Source organism: Chamaea fasciata, unplaced genomic scaffold (assembly GCF_029207755.1).
Source record: "Chamaea fasciata isolate MVZ Bird 193981 ecotype frontalis unplaced genomic scaffold, bChaFas1.0.hap1 SCAF_7, whole genome shotgun sequence".
In the NCBI taxonomy this organism is placed as follows: domain Eukaryota; kingdom Metazoa; phylum Chordata; class Aves; order Passeriformes; family Sylviidae; genus Chamaea; species Chamaea fasciata.
The window spans coordinates 11,747,527-11,762,389 of record NW_027094092.1 but is presented as its reverse complement, the minus strand read 5'-3'; the positions used below and the strand labels follow the sequence as shown (position 1 = coordinate 11,762,389).

General features: G+C 42.4%; 1 long non-coding RNA gene across 1 annotated transcript in view; it reads right to left on the bottom strand.

Moving 5' to 3' along the window:
* Window positions 1-241: 241 nt before the first annotated feature.
* The window catches only part of LOC136291715 (uncharacterized), a 164,212-nt gene continuing 149,590 nt past the window's right edge, over window positions 242-14,863 (bottom strand). Inside the window, exons 3-4 of the long non-coding RNA XR_010721675.1 lie at window positions 733-828; window positions 242-538 (exon numbers count right to left, since the gene is read on the bottom strand). This is a non-coding gene — a long non-coding RNA (uncharacterized lncRNA). The remainder of the gene's footprint in view (window positions 539-732; window positions 829-14,863) is intronic.

The window sequence follows — 14,863 nt, the reverse complement described above, 5'->3', positions numbered from 1 at the left end:
GAAAGAGAAGAAATTGTGCAGGCAAAGGACCAGAAAGAGGAGAACAATCCTAGGGAGCCTGCTGTGGTGGGTCGCAGAGGAGTTCACAAGCCCATGCACTCCAACTATTTCTTTTTGATTCTGTGTCATTGTCAGGCTTCAGACTGCAGCTGCAAATTGTTTGTCTGGCAGTTCTGGTAGGTTTGATTCAATAACTCCTGTAAGAGGGCAGGCAGGATATCAATGCTGCTTTATTGCCTTTTTCTCTGCCTACAATAGCAATCCTCCAGTTATACAGTATTATAAAGTGCCATCACTGGGGGTTGTATCTCAGCATAGTCACATCTCATCTTCCTGGGCTATAATAAGCCGGGAAAGGTAGAAGTCTGAAACTACATGAGCTTTGTGAAAGGATTAACATTGAGGCCCAAAGATTGGCATCAGGGACAGGCACTGAGCAAACAGAACCTCACCTGCCAAGGACCATAAGGGAGGCTGGGGACATCCTGCTGGATCAGCTCCGCCAAAATACCCTTGGTAATCGAGGTCAAGCTTCATTCTAGCCACAAGACAAAGCATTAACACTTCAGAAAGTTGTAACCGCAGCTGGGAAACAGAGAAAATAACCTGCATGGTCCTGGCAAGCTGGGTAACTTTTCATGCCTCTCTCCACATCCTTGGGATATGAGCTCTTTAAAAATAACCAGGGCAGTGACATTTAACATAAGATTGGACTGACTGACATGGACTTACCATTTTTCCTCCTGGAAGTTCATTCCTTCAGGCTGTGGGGGGTGTGCCTCTGCAGTCTGACACAGAGAAATTTCTCCAGCCTTGAGTGTTCATGACCTGTCAATAAAAAGAGGCTTTCAGTTACACAATGTCATCACATAGTACCTTTTACAAACACTAAATTCAGGTTCAAAATGTCACAGCAAAATGGGAAAACCACCACACAGAAAACTGCCTGTGAGGCATTTTATTTGTATGTCTTGGAAAAAAAAAACTCAGAAAAATTCCTGACACATTGTTCTGGTTAAAGCCACACAAATCAGAACACAACTTCTCATTCCGGCCTGGTCATTGCAGATATTGGGAGTACCTGAAAAGAAAGAGACCAATTTAATCTGCTTAAACTTTGCCTCTCATATACACACATATAGAAATCCCTGTTTCATTGTAAAAATCATAGATGGATGTCTTTAAGATTGAGTCTAGAAATCATTGTGATTTTACACTGCAGTTTATTCCATATATTTCCATCCTTTTGAGTCACACTGTTCAGCCTCCTACTTATTCTTAATAGATTAATTTGCAATTGCTCCCTCGACATTTCAGCCTTTCATGATGGAGAGCAATTCCTCTCATTTCACTCATCAAGGCTCCATATAATAATGAAAGTTCCCATAGGTCACCTCTGTCATGCCTTATTTCCTTAACCCCTTTAGCCTTCCACCCTGATAAGCGTTCTTAAACCTAGAGCTGTCTGGGTTAAGGCAAAAATAAAATTTCTCCTGTAAGTGATTCTGTATTGCACCAGTTTTATAGAAAATGTGACCAATAACCATGTGATTTAAATTCTCCAACTCCTTTACGTCGTCATAATATCCTGTTTGTTTTTTCCACCAGTTATACACACAAAACTGCTGAGATTCTTCTCTAATAACCCCAGTTTTCTTTTTTCCTTGGTACACTGAATAATAAGAATTCTGCTGTGGTTCACTAGCTCTAGACCTACTGTTAGAGCCCCTAAAAGATCCAAATCATCCTCATCTGGGTGAGAATTGCTTCTTACTTGTTTGCTTAATCTTTGCATTAGGCAGAATAATCAATGTCTGCTATTTTAGTTGTTATAATATTTCCGAATGAAACTGATAGGCAAGATTCCGAGCTGCCACACATTGGCACGTCCCTAACATCACTTCACTGGTCCAGCTTCACACATTACATAGACGCCTCAAAAAAAACCTGGAGGGCACGCCGCCAGTTTGAATTTTCCAGTTGCTCCTTGTGACCAATAGCTGTTTTCCAAGTTGTGGCCCTTCTCTGTGATTTACATGGATGTAGGGGGAAGTCGTGACACAGCCTGCAGGCAAATGAGCAGGTTCTGGGTACAAGTGAGGTGCAGCTGGAAGTGTCCAAAAGTAGCCCTGTCCTCCCAAGAAATCCACATTAAACCAACAAACCATGGCATTTATTTAAAGGATGATTTTATATTGCATCGTATTCCAAGTTGTCTCTTCTTTAGTGCAATCTGTCTGTTCCACGGGAGACAAAATATTTCTGACCAGCAACGTGGTGCTAAATAAAACAGCTGCCATTCCCACACACAGCCTTGAGGGCTGTGCATCTTTAGGGGGAGGATACAGCAGTTAGCTCAAAGCAATTCAGTGCTGATTGGGTTGGGGATAATTTTCTGGCAACTAAGGGTGGAATTGAGACCAAAGAATCATTTCAAATAACTGCAGAGGAGTCACAGGATAGCAACACCTTCCAGTCTCTAGAGACCTGGAATTGATTTGAACTGGTCTACCACTTAAATGGAGAAAAGCTATTATCCCATCGCTAATCTCTTGAGCCATTCAGTCCCACTTGAAGCAATTTTTTCTTCAATAAGCCATTTTACATATTTCACTTAGTCCCCAATCTATGGGAGAAGCTTATCACATGATTTGTTTAAAAAGATAAATACGTTTCCCCTTTGCATTTCTGTTTATTCTGGGGTTTGTTGCTAACATGACAGATCTATTAAACATGTTCCTCCTCTTCTCTCCTTATGGAGCCCTGCTTTTCTTCCTACCAGTCCCAAAATAAGACAACTTCTTGTTGGTTTTTGGAAGAAGACCCAGCCTAGAAGCATGTGTTCTAGGTTTTTTTCCACACAAATGTAAATTTATTGCCCTCAACCATCATAGCAGCCATCAGTACAATGCTGGTACCTACTCCATACTCAAGAATGGCAAAATCCAGGATTTGCTGTGCAAAACCAGAGAATTGCTCAAGATGCATTTTTGCTAAAGCAATCTCAATTTTTTTTTGGTACATTCATGGGCAAAAGGTGAACACAGTGCCCACAACTATGAAAAGATGCTGTGATTATTAAGAATGTCTTAAAAATTATGTCTTTGGTGCCTGAAACCAGGGAGACCAGAGCTGCAGTTTGGTAGTAGGGCCACACTGGCCCAGCAGAATTCTTTGTGATGAGAAATCAAAAACACGTTCATGTTCAAACCTCTCAGCTTTTCCCACTGTTTTCCCATTATTTTGTGCACTCATTTTGTGCCTGTTTTGTCTACTTCATGCTTTCTCTTCGTTAAGCATTTCCTCTGTAGTTTCTCCCAGCACCGAATTTACTCAGCCCTCCTCTATCACTCCCAGAATTAGAATCTGTGCCTTTGAAATACCTTCGTTTTCAGGCAGTTCATTTCAGCTCCTGCTCACCCCACAGGTTACACTGCTGGAGCAGCACTACTTTGATACTGCTCCTCTGGCAGCAATTAGAATCAAATCAGCACCAGGCTGTTTATAAAAAGGGATGTTGCTGTAATGACACTATCAATTCTTCCAAACATTGTAGCTATTTATCAAGTGATTACAGTGGAGTAACTTACTCCAGGTTTACTAGCCTATTTTCTACTGGAACTTAAAAGGTTTTACTGCCTCAAGTATGCCACTTGGACTGCTAATAATTTCAATTTTATTACATTATCATATTTCTTAGATTTATTTCTAGGTTTTGCATAAGATTCAAATTGTTACCCAGTTTATAAAATAATGTGAAATTTATCTTGGTCAAAAATCACATTAGGATAATTATCTTGCCCTTTTGGCAGATAATTCTGTTTTTAATATATTGAAAATGCTTATTTTTTGTCTTCTTAGCCCCTCATTCCTGCAGAAGAGGCTATTTTTTTCCTTACACAGGCAACTCCATCTCCCTCTCACTGTCAAGAGCTGCCAGGTCTCCTCCCTTTCCCCCTCTCCATTAGGGGGAAATCAAACACAAGGTGCCTGCTCCTGTCTTCCACCTCCCCAAAGCAGCAGGATGCACATAACACTGTAACCAGCCAAATTAAAGACAATTTAGTCAGATACTAAATACTTGCTAAAACTCCCAAATTATCAGAAAGATTGCTACATGTCCAGTGTCAGAAGAAAGTTGCAGCAACTAAGGCTGCATTAAGCAAATCACAACTGACCGTCTGGCCAGGGTCTCTGACCCCGGAATGTCTGAAAAGCCACCTATGATCTCCATCATCAGCACTTTGATCAACTGAAATTAGGATTTTCAGTTTGGAGGGCATTTTAATACTTAAAAAGCAAAACTTCACAATTAGATGAAACCTCTACAATTTTTTGGGTTTGGGATTTTGGATTTTTTTTTTTTCTTTTTCTTTGGGGGGGGCATTTTTTGTGAAAAATACTCAAAATACCACTTATTTAGGAGAAAAAAAAATCAACTGTGGGAAATACTAAGTGTCAAATTGTATTTATAATGCATGGGGTTTCCTAAGTACCTATACAGCATTACTATAAAATAAGAATTTATACTGATATGTTTTAAATTGACGTAAGAATTAGTAAAACAAAATAGCTCCTTCTACTTTATTAAGGACATATGCTGCCTAGTTCTGATGGAAACAACTTGTTTAAAAAATAAGTGGCATTCTGATGTGGAAAAAGGACAGCAACATCCTGAGTGCTGAAAAGGTTAAAGGAGGATTTTTCAATATTTTTAATATGATAAATTCTAATATTCTAATTCTAAATTTCAGTGATTCTAGTTCTATTATGCACTCAGGACAGAAGTACCAATAAAAAAATACTGGGTAATATTCAAAAGATTTTGAGGTATGATGTTGAAATATGAACCTTTTTTTCAGCAAAATATATTATGCAGCCTAGGAGCTTTACAAAAGCAATTTTCTCCCTGTGTTTTCCCCTACTTCTTGTCTAAGAGTCCAGGAAGCTACAAGGGTGTATCCCATCTTTTTTCTGCTTCAGTGTAGGCAGAGAAAAAGAAGCAACCCAAAACTGGACAACACCTAATTCCCAAAACAGAGATGAAACAAACTTTGCTTTAAACATTCGGTCTGCACTCCAGTTTGGTATTAAAGTGAAGATCAGTTCTCACATTTGTGTGTTATTTCTGATGACAATACTATGGAATCTATGCCGACAGAAAATCAAGCATTTCTGGGGAGAAGACATCTACCTTTGTCCTTCCCTGTTGCTCAGAACCCAGGTGACATTAAATCCCCATTGTGCCAGGGAGCCAAAAGCACGGGTACAGCACGCACACGGCAGCAGCCAGGTACGAGGGAAGGAGCTCAGGCTCCCTGCAGGGCGAACGGGTTCAGTTCTGTAGATTTCAGCAGAGTCACAGGGAAATTGCACCAACAATTTGTATAAATCACAATCCAGACAGGTAGGCAAAAAAAGTTGGAGTGCTTTGCATAGTCCGTGTCTTTGAACATTTTTTCTCTTGTAATGACACGGCGAAGAAGCTGATGATCATAAATATGGAGTGGATAGCCCTGTCCCTTTAACTCCCTCCTTATTGCTTTTGCAACATAATACATGCATCTCAAATAAATTAAACATGTGACATATAAATTCAGTTCATGCTTTTTGGGGGTTATCAAAATCCTGAGAAACCAAAACGCTGAAAATCACTTGTCAAAACGTTCTGGGATGAAGTAGTTAAGCTGTCATCAACAGCTTAAACACTGTTTATTTGAATATGTAAAGCAACTTTTTGAAAAAAACAAAAGTAACAGAGTCTGTTGATCAGAGTTCTTTCTCCACATGTCTTAATTCTGCTCCCCTGATCTCCTGGGGAAAAGAAAAAAAAAAAAAAAGAAAAAAGAAACTTCAAATGAAGTGCAAGGGCACAGACACCCTCAGTGAAGAAAGCACTCTGCTCCACTGACACTAGTGATGTGACAAAGTATAGCAATGGTATTTCCATGGCACTACAGGATTATTACTCCGCAGTGCCCATTATTTGAAAGGGAGTTACTCAGCGCTTACCACAAAACAGCAAGCAGCATTTTGCAGTAACACAATAAATAACCCATGTCATCTCTGTATCTACACCTTTTGCAGGAGCAGATACCGAGCCAATCTAAAACCAAATCTAAAAGTGCTATAATAATGCTGGAATGACATGCCTCTTAAGCTGTTTACAGCTGACAGACTAAGTGAAATGGTTTGACAAGGGAGAACACAGTATGTGTTGACAGCCCTGCTTAGTTCATATTTGAAAGGCAAAATTAAAGTCATACTTTTACAAGGTGCAGGGTTCTGCTCACCTGAAGGACATTCTCTTAAGCAAGGCATGGTATTAAGCCTCTGCCATCCTCCTCCTCCTCTCTCCTATTTTTATGTGTAGGCCACTAAGAGGCATACCTCAAAAACCAGTCCTGACTGCCTGTCTCAGTAATTGCTCGTGAAAACGTATCATTTAGAAAAGTATGGAGAAAGCAACAGTGAGAACAGCCATAAATGTTCACCCCCCGTAATTTAGGGGAGCACAGCAACATATGGGCAGCATTTGGCTTTTCTGCAGCAGGCAGCACTGTCAAGAAAGAGCAAACAAAGGCTGAGTACAAATCCCCTCTGTCCACAGAGACACCTTTCACTTGATTACAGGATATGAGAGAAAAACATAAAGACACAGTGAATCCTTAAGAAAAAAGCAAATAAGAGCTAAGATAGGTCAGAGGAAAGGGCTGAGACAGGCACTAGGAAAATCAGAGCTGTTTGGCAGGACTTACACAGCTCTAAGGCAGAGGGAAGGCTCAAAGGACAAATTATGGCCAAAAAATGGGCTCTCACTTCCTACCTGTTCCTTGCTGAACCCATTGGCTGACAGCAACCAGAGGCTGCCAGCAACTCTAGTGGTGGTCAGTGAGAATAATTTGGTGGACTCAGGCCAGCTACTTTTGAAGCGGTTTCTTCTAAAAGTAGCAAAAGCAAAACAGCAAAAGTTCCGGCTGTTACTTGGCCCCTGACGGTTAGAGGCCATGGGAAGGCAGGAGCATTTTCCTTCCCTACCACTCAGAGGCTCTATTAGCACAGGGCAGGTGGCCCTGAGGAGGGAAGAGCCAACACCTGCTATTCCTTTTCTGTGGATAAGCCCAGAGTTCAGCTGCTGCAATGCCAGTCAGTCCAGCTCTTTTAATGAGCCCTGTAATTGCTGAAAATGAGCCCAGAGTGGCCAAATGAAATCATCTTGCTGAGGGGAACTATCAGGAAAGCATTAGGGAAGTTGTGCATTTGGAGGTGTAGGATGCCGCTGCCTTTACATTGGACTGACCCTACCAGCTGAGCCTAACAGAACTAAGGAGCCTGGCTGCTGGCAGCACCCGCCTTACAAGTGAGTGCAGAGCTGTATCCAACTGCAGCCTCAGTCCAGACTTCCCATGAAGTGGTTCCAAACAGTTCCAGTCTCCATGTTTGGAGCCCACTGGCAGATCACAAACAAGGACTGCACAAAACTTCTGGTTGAAGCTGTGGTTCAAGAATTGGAATGGTGTGGAGTGGAAGTGTTTTTTCAAACTAATGGAAGTTTTGCCTACATATTTCTTCCCCCACATGAAGGTCATCAAATGTTTGTGTGCCAAATGTTAGAATTGATGCCATCCTAATGAACTCTGAAAACATTTTCCTGTCAAAGCAAATAGAACAAGTTGACATCACTGATCCCAGCATCGACCAAAGAGGAAAAACAAACAAACCATCAGTTAAAAAAACCAGAGGGGTTTTTGTGCTCTAAGTTCAAGGATGTGAGTCCAGCAGTGCAATGACAAAGGGGAGCATGGTGCAGATGACAAAAGGGTTACAGTCACTGCAAAGGAAGTCGGTCCTGAGAAAAAAAATTGCCTCAGCATCAAGGTCAGGAATATCTGGGCTCCCCCTGCTCCTACTGTGTGGCACACGAGATCCCTTGTGCCTAAGCTGTGCTGGGTTATTACCTGTAACATGTGCCACAGGCTAGGACCTGAGTGGAGAGTGAAACACAGAACTAAGCCCTATCAGAAGTTGCAGAATGATTACTCTTAAAAGCAGCTCTCAGCTTGTCTACCAAGAAACTTTTTCTCTCCTACTTAAGCTGCCTGAACTTGCAGCCTTCTTTTCCCTCCATCTCCCAGGGGATCTCCCAAACCATCTATCCAAGTATAAACCATGGAATGGCAACCCTGCTACAACTGGATGGAAGTGCAAAGGAAGCATATCTTACAGCTATGCTGCTAAATTGGGGGTTGGGAAATCCAAAGACATTTCTTCCTTCTAACATATGATTCCTCTATGTCCCTTGGCAAACTCGTGAAATCATTCCACATGGGAAATAACCATTCTTTCTCCTTTGCCTCTCCCGCTTGTTCAGAAATTTGGGACAGATCTCATCTTGTTGTGCACTGTTTCTAGCAAAGAAATGTCAGACCACAGCCTCTGTAGGTAGCTTGGTGTGGTCAGTGTACAACTAATTAAAACTAATTTTACCATTCCCACAGCCCAGAGGAAAAGACAGACTTTCTGCAGAGTGCATAGTGGGTATGCAAGCCCGGTAAAAGCAGGTAGGTGCCAAGAACTGATGAAGTCCCAATATTAATGCTTCTCTTCAGCTTCTCTGGTCATTTTGTGAAGGGGATTTTTCACAGAAATTGCTATAGGATACAGGTCCTGTTGAAAAGTACAGCATTAAATCTGGGAATAACGATAGGGGAACCGGACCAGAATTGAAAGGATGATACATATTTTGTTGTCCTTGGATCAAATATATTTCCGTTTTATGTACTGTTTTAATTTCCAGTTCTCCCATGCCCACCCTGTGCCGTCACCCATGTGTTTTGAACTGCAAGGCATTATCTCAGCTCCCATTTCTCCAAAAGTCACTTCTAATCTCAGTCACTCTCCAGCCCTGCAGTTTTCCTTCTCCTTGACAAGCCTGACCACTTAAATTTCTATCAGCTCAGACAACATTTGCCCACACCCCTTTCTGTTCCTATCTCATTTCTTCCCCTTCCAGTTTCTGTGATGCCATCATACATCTATGCCAGCACACAGAGCATGCAGCAGTAGACATATAGATCCTGACTGCATTCAGAAAAGGGGAAAGGTTGAAGTGAATAACATCCCATGTATGAATGATTTCCTTGCTTGCTATACTACAGTGAGCTGTGCTTTCATAGACTGTGATGGATGTGAGTTATGGGTCACTCCCTCACTTGTGAAAATAAATGTACAACACTTGCCAATTGTTATACTGTATATTATAAAATTCTATCGTTTAAGATTTATGCACTTAGCAGACCAGTCATACAAACAATACAGGTACAGCACAACAGCTCTACCACCAGGTTTTTTTCCCATTGAGACAGACAGACACACAATCACCCTTAGCCATAAAGTGGTGCTGCATTATCCAGAGGGGAACGTTTTATGGACAAAGAGTTTATCATATCCAGAATTTGCCTTGGGTGCAGTAGACTTAGCATGTGTTAAGTAATGCTTAAGTGATTTGCTGAAGTGGCCTAATAGCACAAAACACTCCTGGCTCTATTTGCTTATAGATACATTTCGAGGCACTGATTGAAGTCTGTAGTGCCCTAAATGGTCTGAGACACAGTTATTTAAGAGATATCATCTCTCCTTATAAATTTTATGTGGCAATTGAGAACTACCAGTTGGTTTCTTTTCCTGGGTGGACAGTGGGATGTCTTAAATGGGAGATACATGAGCCTGGAACCTGTCCTCATCAGCCTTTGGATACAATAGTGCTCCAGAGGACTATGTCAAAGAGAAATATGAAGCTGGTCTCTTCAGTGTGACAAACATCAGTTCACCTCTTGAATGATCTTTTACATCAGTACGTTAGAAAGAAAGCCTGGCTGAGACTCGCCACTTGTTCAGAAAAGCTGTTCCAGAAGCCTCTTTCTCCACAGAAACCAGTGTAACCACAGAACCAGTGTAAAAGTGCAAGATTTGCACTCTTGCTCGCACCACACGTGCCACAAGGTCTGAGCTGTCCTTGCATCCAGGAAATGTCACCAGAGAGACTGGAAACCCTTGCCTATCTCACCTCCTGAAGGCTCCCTTAAAATCCTCATAGTGCCACTGGCACACCTTAGCTAACAAGAGTGTGTCCTGACCACCTGCATTTTATTTACAACCACGGGTTCCATTTCAGGTTCACTATCACTGGCAAGAGCTGCTGAAGCACTGGATGCCCTTATCTGCTTTCTTTGGGGAAAGAGATACATAAAATACATAAGACAGCAGGGTTTTAAGATTAAATGCTACAAACACAGATTAAATTACATGCTCATCATTCTTTTTCATGGCATTCTAATCCAAGTTTCCAAAATGATTCCTACTTCCATTCACATTTAGAAACCTTTAAAACCCAGGAAAGAGGGAATGCATTTGTGGACTAATGGCCACGTGGAGTTAAGGCATGACCCCAGTCACTCCTGAACCTCAGCTGAGCCCACCCAGGGCAGGGCTGTACAGACCTCTCCAGGGGAGAGCCAGAGGGGCTCCCAGCAGCGGGGAAAGCTGATCGTGGCACAACCTCTTCTCAAAACCAAAATACTGACACTTAGGATAATCAAGGATGAAAAGAAAGCATTGCCTTAATCTCTGTTTCCATGATGCCAGCAGAGACTGTCTGGTCACCTTCTTGAGGGGAAGCTTCATTCAGGAAGGTTGTCCTGATGAAAAGGAACCAAGAAAGGCAAAAAACCACCCACAAGCTAACAGCCTCAGTGGGTTGTTTTGTTGTTTGCTTTAGTTCACTGGCTTAAAAGGGTCAGCAACCCTCATCCTGAGGACCCTGTTAGTGAAGTAGCTTTTAGGAAAACATGTAATTAACCTTTGGAACTCACTGTACCACGATATCATTGAGGAAGCATACGAGAAAGATTTTAGATTTTTTAAAAAGGAATGTATGTAGGCAACTCTAAGGACACAAATATCAGTGTTTTTACTGCAGAGGATTCGCTGGTTACAGCCACCAAACTTCTGGGAATCAAGAGTAAACAAAACCATGGATTAATAATAAATTCTTCACTCACTAAATGGTGGGTGAATGAAATGGGAAAAAAAAACAGTAAGAAGAACCCAGACTGCTCAGAGTCTTCAGGAAGTGCCACTCACAGAGGCAGGAATATAAACTACAGTTGGTGAATAGATACTTGACCTATTCAATCATGTCAAATTTTGTGTCCAGCTCTTTCCTTCACATTCACTTACATTGTAGCTCCCATGTGATGGCCTTGCACAACCTTAGAACAATTAACCAAATGTACATAAAACCAGGCTGACCACAAAGATCTAACAGGCAAGTTGAAAATATTATACATCCAGAGAAGACTTTTAAAGAATCAGGAACCAACTGAAAACATTTTGTTTTACTGTGCAGGAGACTCAAGTGGCTTCTGCTAAGAAGGACCCAACTGATAAACCTGCCTGAGAATGGCATCCTGCAAGTGACTTCTCTCAGAAAAACTGTAAAATCCCTGGGTTAGAGGGACAGGGCAGCAGAAAGGAGACATGAGATACTTGGAGCGCACTGACATTTGGAGTACTTTGAAGCAACAAAACTCATGACTCTCCCTCAGCACAGGGAAGGCCTGAAATGTGCAGCGCATGAGCCATCAGCATTCTGGCAGTGAGAGTGTGTGGAAAAGATCTGTGCAGACAGGATGCCACAAATTCTCCCATTTTGTTACCATTAGTGTAAGAATAATCAAGAAAACACGTCGTCAGCACTACTGAGTGAGCTGATCAGAAGGTAGAAATTGTACATCGTTAGAAAACTAGTGTAATGTAACTGACTACCTGCCATTCACAGGGCTGTCTCCTCATCGTGGATCCCTTCACATTCATCAGTCTATTCGAGCTTTGAACAGGTAAGCCTTTAGATTTGATCCAAAGGATGTTCACAAGCCAAAAAAAAAATAAATTGTAGTTTTGACTTAACTCTGCTCAATTCAAAGCCAAAATGTCGTTGTGTGTAGTGGTGTGGAAAAAGCCCAAACCTCAACAAAAGCCCCTACAGCCCCGTGAAACACAGAAAGGGAAACTATACTGTGAGTTCTGACACTAATAAAAACACAAATGGATTGATTCTAGAGAATTTTTTGAATAAAATTTAGTTAGGGTCCTTTTGTTTTGACGATTGCATACCACTTAATTTTTATGAGCTTGATTATGCCTTTAAGGCACATTCCAGCAGAGGGCTGAGGTGAAAAAGCCTCTCCAGGGAGGATGCAGCAGAAGGAAAAGCCTCTGGGATGTGCAGGAGTTCAGCTAATCCTTTCTAGGCATGTGTTCAGCATTACCTACTCACAGCTTTTGCACTTCCCAGTGGAAAAGCAAATCTGTGGGCCAATGGCTAGGAAATTTCTGCCTCCTTCAGCTCACTGTGCCCAGGTATGAGAGGGGGCTGATCTAAATCCCCTGTCAAGCCTAACTGCTGGCTTTTTTGTGAACAAGTTATTCTACTTAGGGACGCAGTCCCATTACCAAACCCTGGAACTTGCCAGGAAGAATGGAGATTGTGCACCTCCGGTACTGCATGGCAGTCAATGCTGGCAAGTTCACAAAAACTCCACATTTCTCACTCTAGAGAATGTATTAGGACTTAAAACACTGAATATATTTAACTCAGACCTAAGAATGAACTGGTCTCCTCCCCTGCTCAGGAGACCAAGTCAAAACTAACACTGAGGGTCTGAAGTTCTTTGACCCCGAGACTAGTGTACCTCAATCTCTTGATAAGCAGGTGCTGCTCCTTCCACTTCACTTGCCAACTAAGAGGACTGTTCGCTTCCTCAGCACAACAAGCTTTTAGCAACTGGAAAGAAAACCCGCTAGAAATGGCACAAAACATTGTTCATGGTGTTTGAGATCCTTGAAGCAACTTCAAAGCAAATTCCACCAGGTGCTAAAACAATTCCAGTAGCTCAAATGCAGCTTCCTTCCCTTTGGTGCTCTTGCATATTGAAATGTACATACATGTTTCAAGCAATTCAAGTCCTTGCTTTAATCCACGAATGCAAAAATGTTTCCTGCAGACTCACTTTGAGAAAGAATGTGGGAGCCCTAAAATGCAGTGTGCCCCACCTGGCCTTCCCAGGGTCTGCCTGCAGCAAACAACCAGTCTGGGGGCTGTGCAGCAGCTACCATGCCAGCCCTTCTGGAGAGAGGTGCTAGTCCTGCTTCCTGAGAGATGCCACAAGCCACAGCCACTTTCTGGAGAGGTTCAGGTGTCAGCTCAGCTCCTCCAGAGCAGCTCCCTTCAGCTGCTGAAGGCTGCCTGACTCTCCAGTTACGGCGAGTCAGCTCCTTGGGGTTACCTGTGGTGTGAGAACAGCAGAGGGACAGACCTACTGCCTGTGTTCCTGGGCTGCTCCAGCTGAGATGCCCCACATCCTCATCTGCCTCTTTTGCCTGTGTATATAGGAGTTGTATGTGTTGGGCATTCAGTCCACATTTTCCTTCCTTTTGCCCCCACCTTCCCTCTACTTCGTGTCCCAGCCAAACACTGTATTCTGAGGAGTGTTTGGAAAGGTAAAAAAAGTCAACCTGGGCAGATCAGAGGGGAAATTCAAGCTGAATTTAGAAACAGACTCAGAATAAATGAGAAATGCCCACATTTACTGTTGATCCCTACAAATCCCTTTCTGTCCTGCCGACAGGGATGGGCAGCACCCTGTATCCCGGTGCCCTGCTGGGAATGTGTCCCAGTTGTCCCCAGCAGAGCCGTGTTCAGTCTCACAGTGCTGCCACCCAGGAGGGCTCCTCCAAGGTGAGGGATAAAGGAACAGCAGGAGTGATACTGTGGCTAATGTGGCACAAGGTTCCCTCGGCACAAACGTGCCCCAGCTAATGAACGCACTGCCCCAAGTGCAAACAAGCCAGGAAAGGTTCTGTTTTCAAAGCAAATGTATTGCACTTCAATGGAGATTTTTTTTCCCCCCTAAAAAGTTTTAATATACACACTAAATTAAGCTTGAGAAAAGGGGACATTTCATCTTTAATCTATTTACTTCTGAATATTTAACATACAATTCTGGCACCAATCACCAGATTTAACTGGAAAATTACTCACTAATCTGTTTGCTTATTTGGAATAATTGGGTAGGCTGCCAGGGAAGAGGATTTCCTACCCTGTTTAATATCTCAGTTAGTAGTCCAATTTCAGCTTGGCGGCATAATTACTCTGACAGAGCTGTAGCCACAGGGCCTGTGAGTGGGGCTGCTTTTTAAACCGTAAATTATGGAGGATTAGCATTTATGAATTTTAAATCAGGGCTGTGGTAGGAGACACTAAAGCTGCTTAGAGCTTGCAAACCACTACATTCAATCACCAGTCATTAACACATTCCTTCCCAGGACTTTCTGCAATCACATTTAATAAAAAGGTATTTTTCTAATTTGCTTTAAAATATTGTGACTCTGTGTCTCCAGTGTAGCACCAAAAATAGGGAGATGCACTTTCCAGGCAAAAAAGCACCACAATTTAATTTGACCCTGGTTTAGTCCCACATAAGATGTTAAAGGGGATACCTCCTCTGCTTGAGCCCTACCATTTCTTCGACCAGATGGGTAAGACGTGGTTTGATTCCCACTAAAACAATTTAAAAAATTAAAAACTGCCGAAAATCAGAGCAACAATTGATTGGCAGAGATCTGAACTCTGCCATCCCCGTAGCTCAGGAGCTTTGGCTTGTGAGCTCTCCACTGTTGTGTTTGCCTGTCGGGCTCACGATGAATCATTATGGGGTAAATCCTTCCTTTGATGTAGGCATGTAACTTCTTTTAAGGCCAATGAGAGTTATGTACATGCACTGAGGGCAGAATATTTCATGCC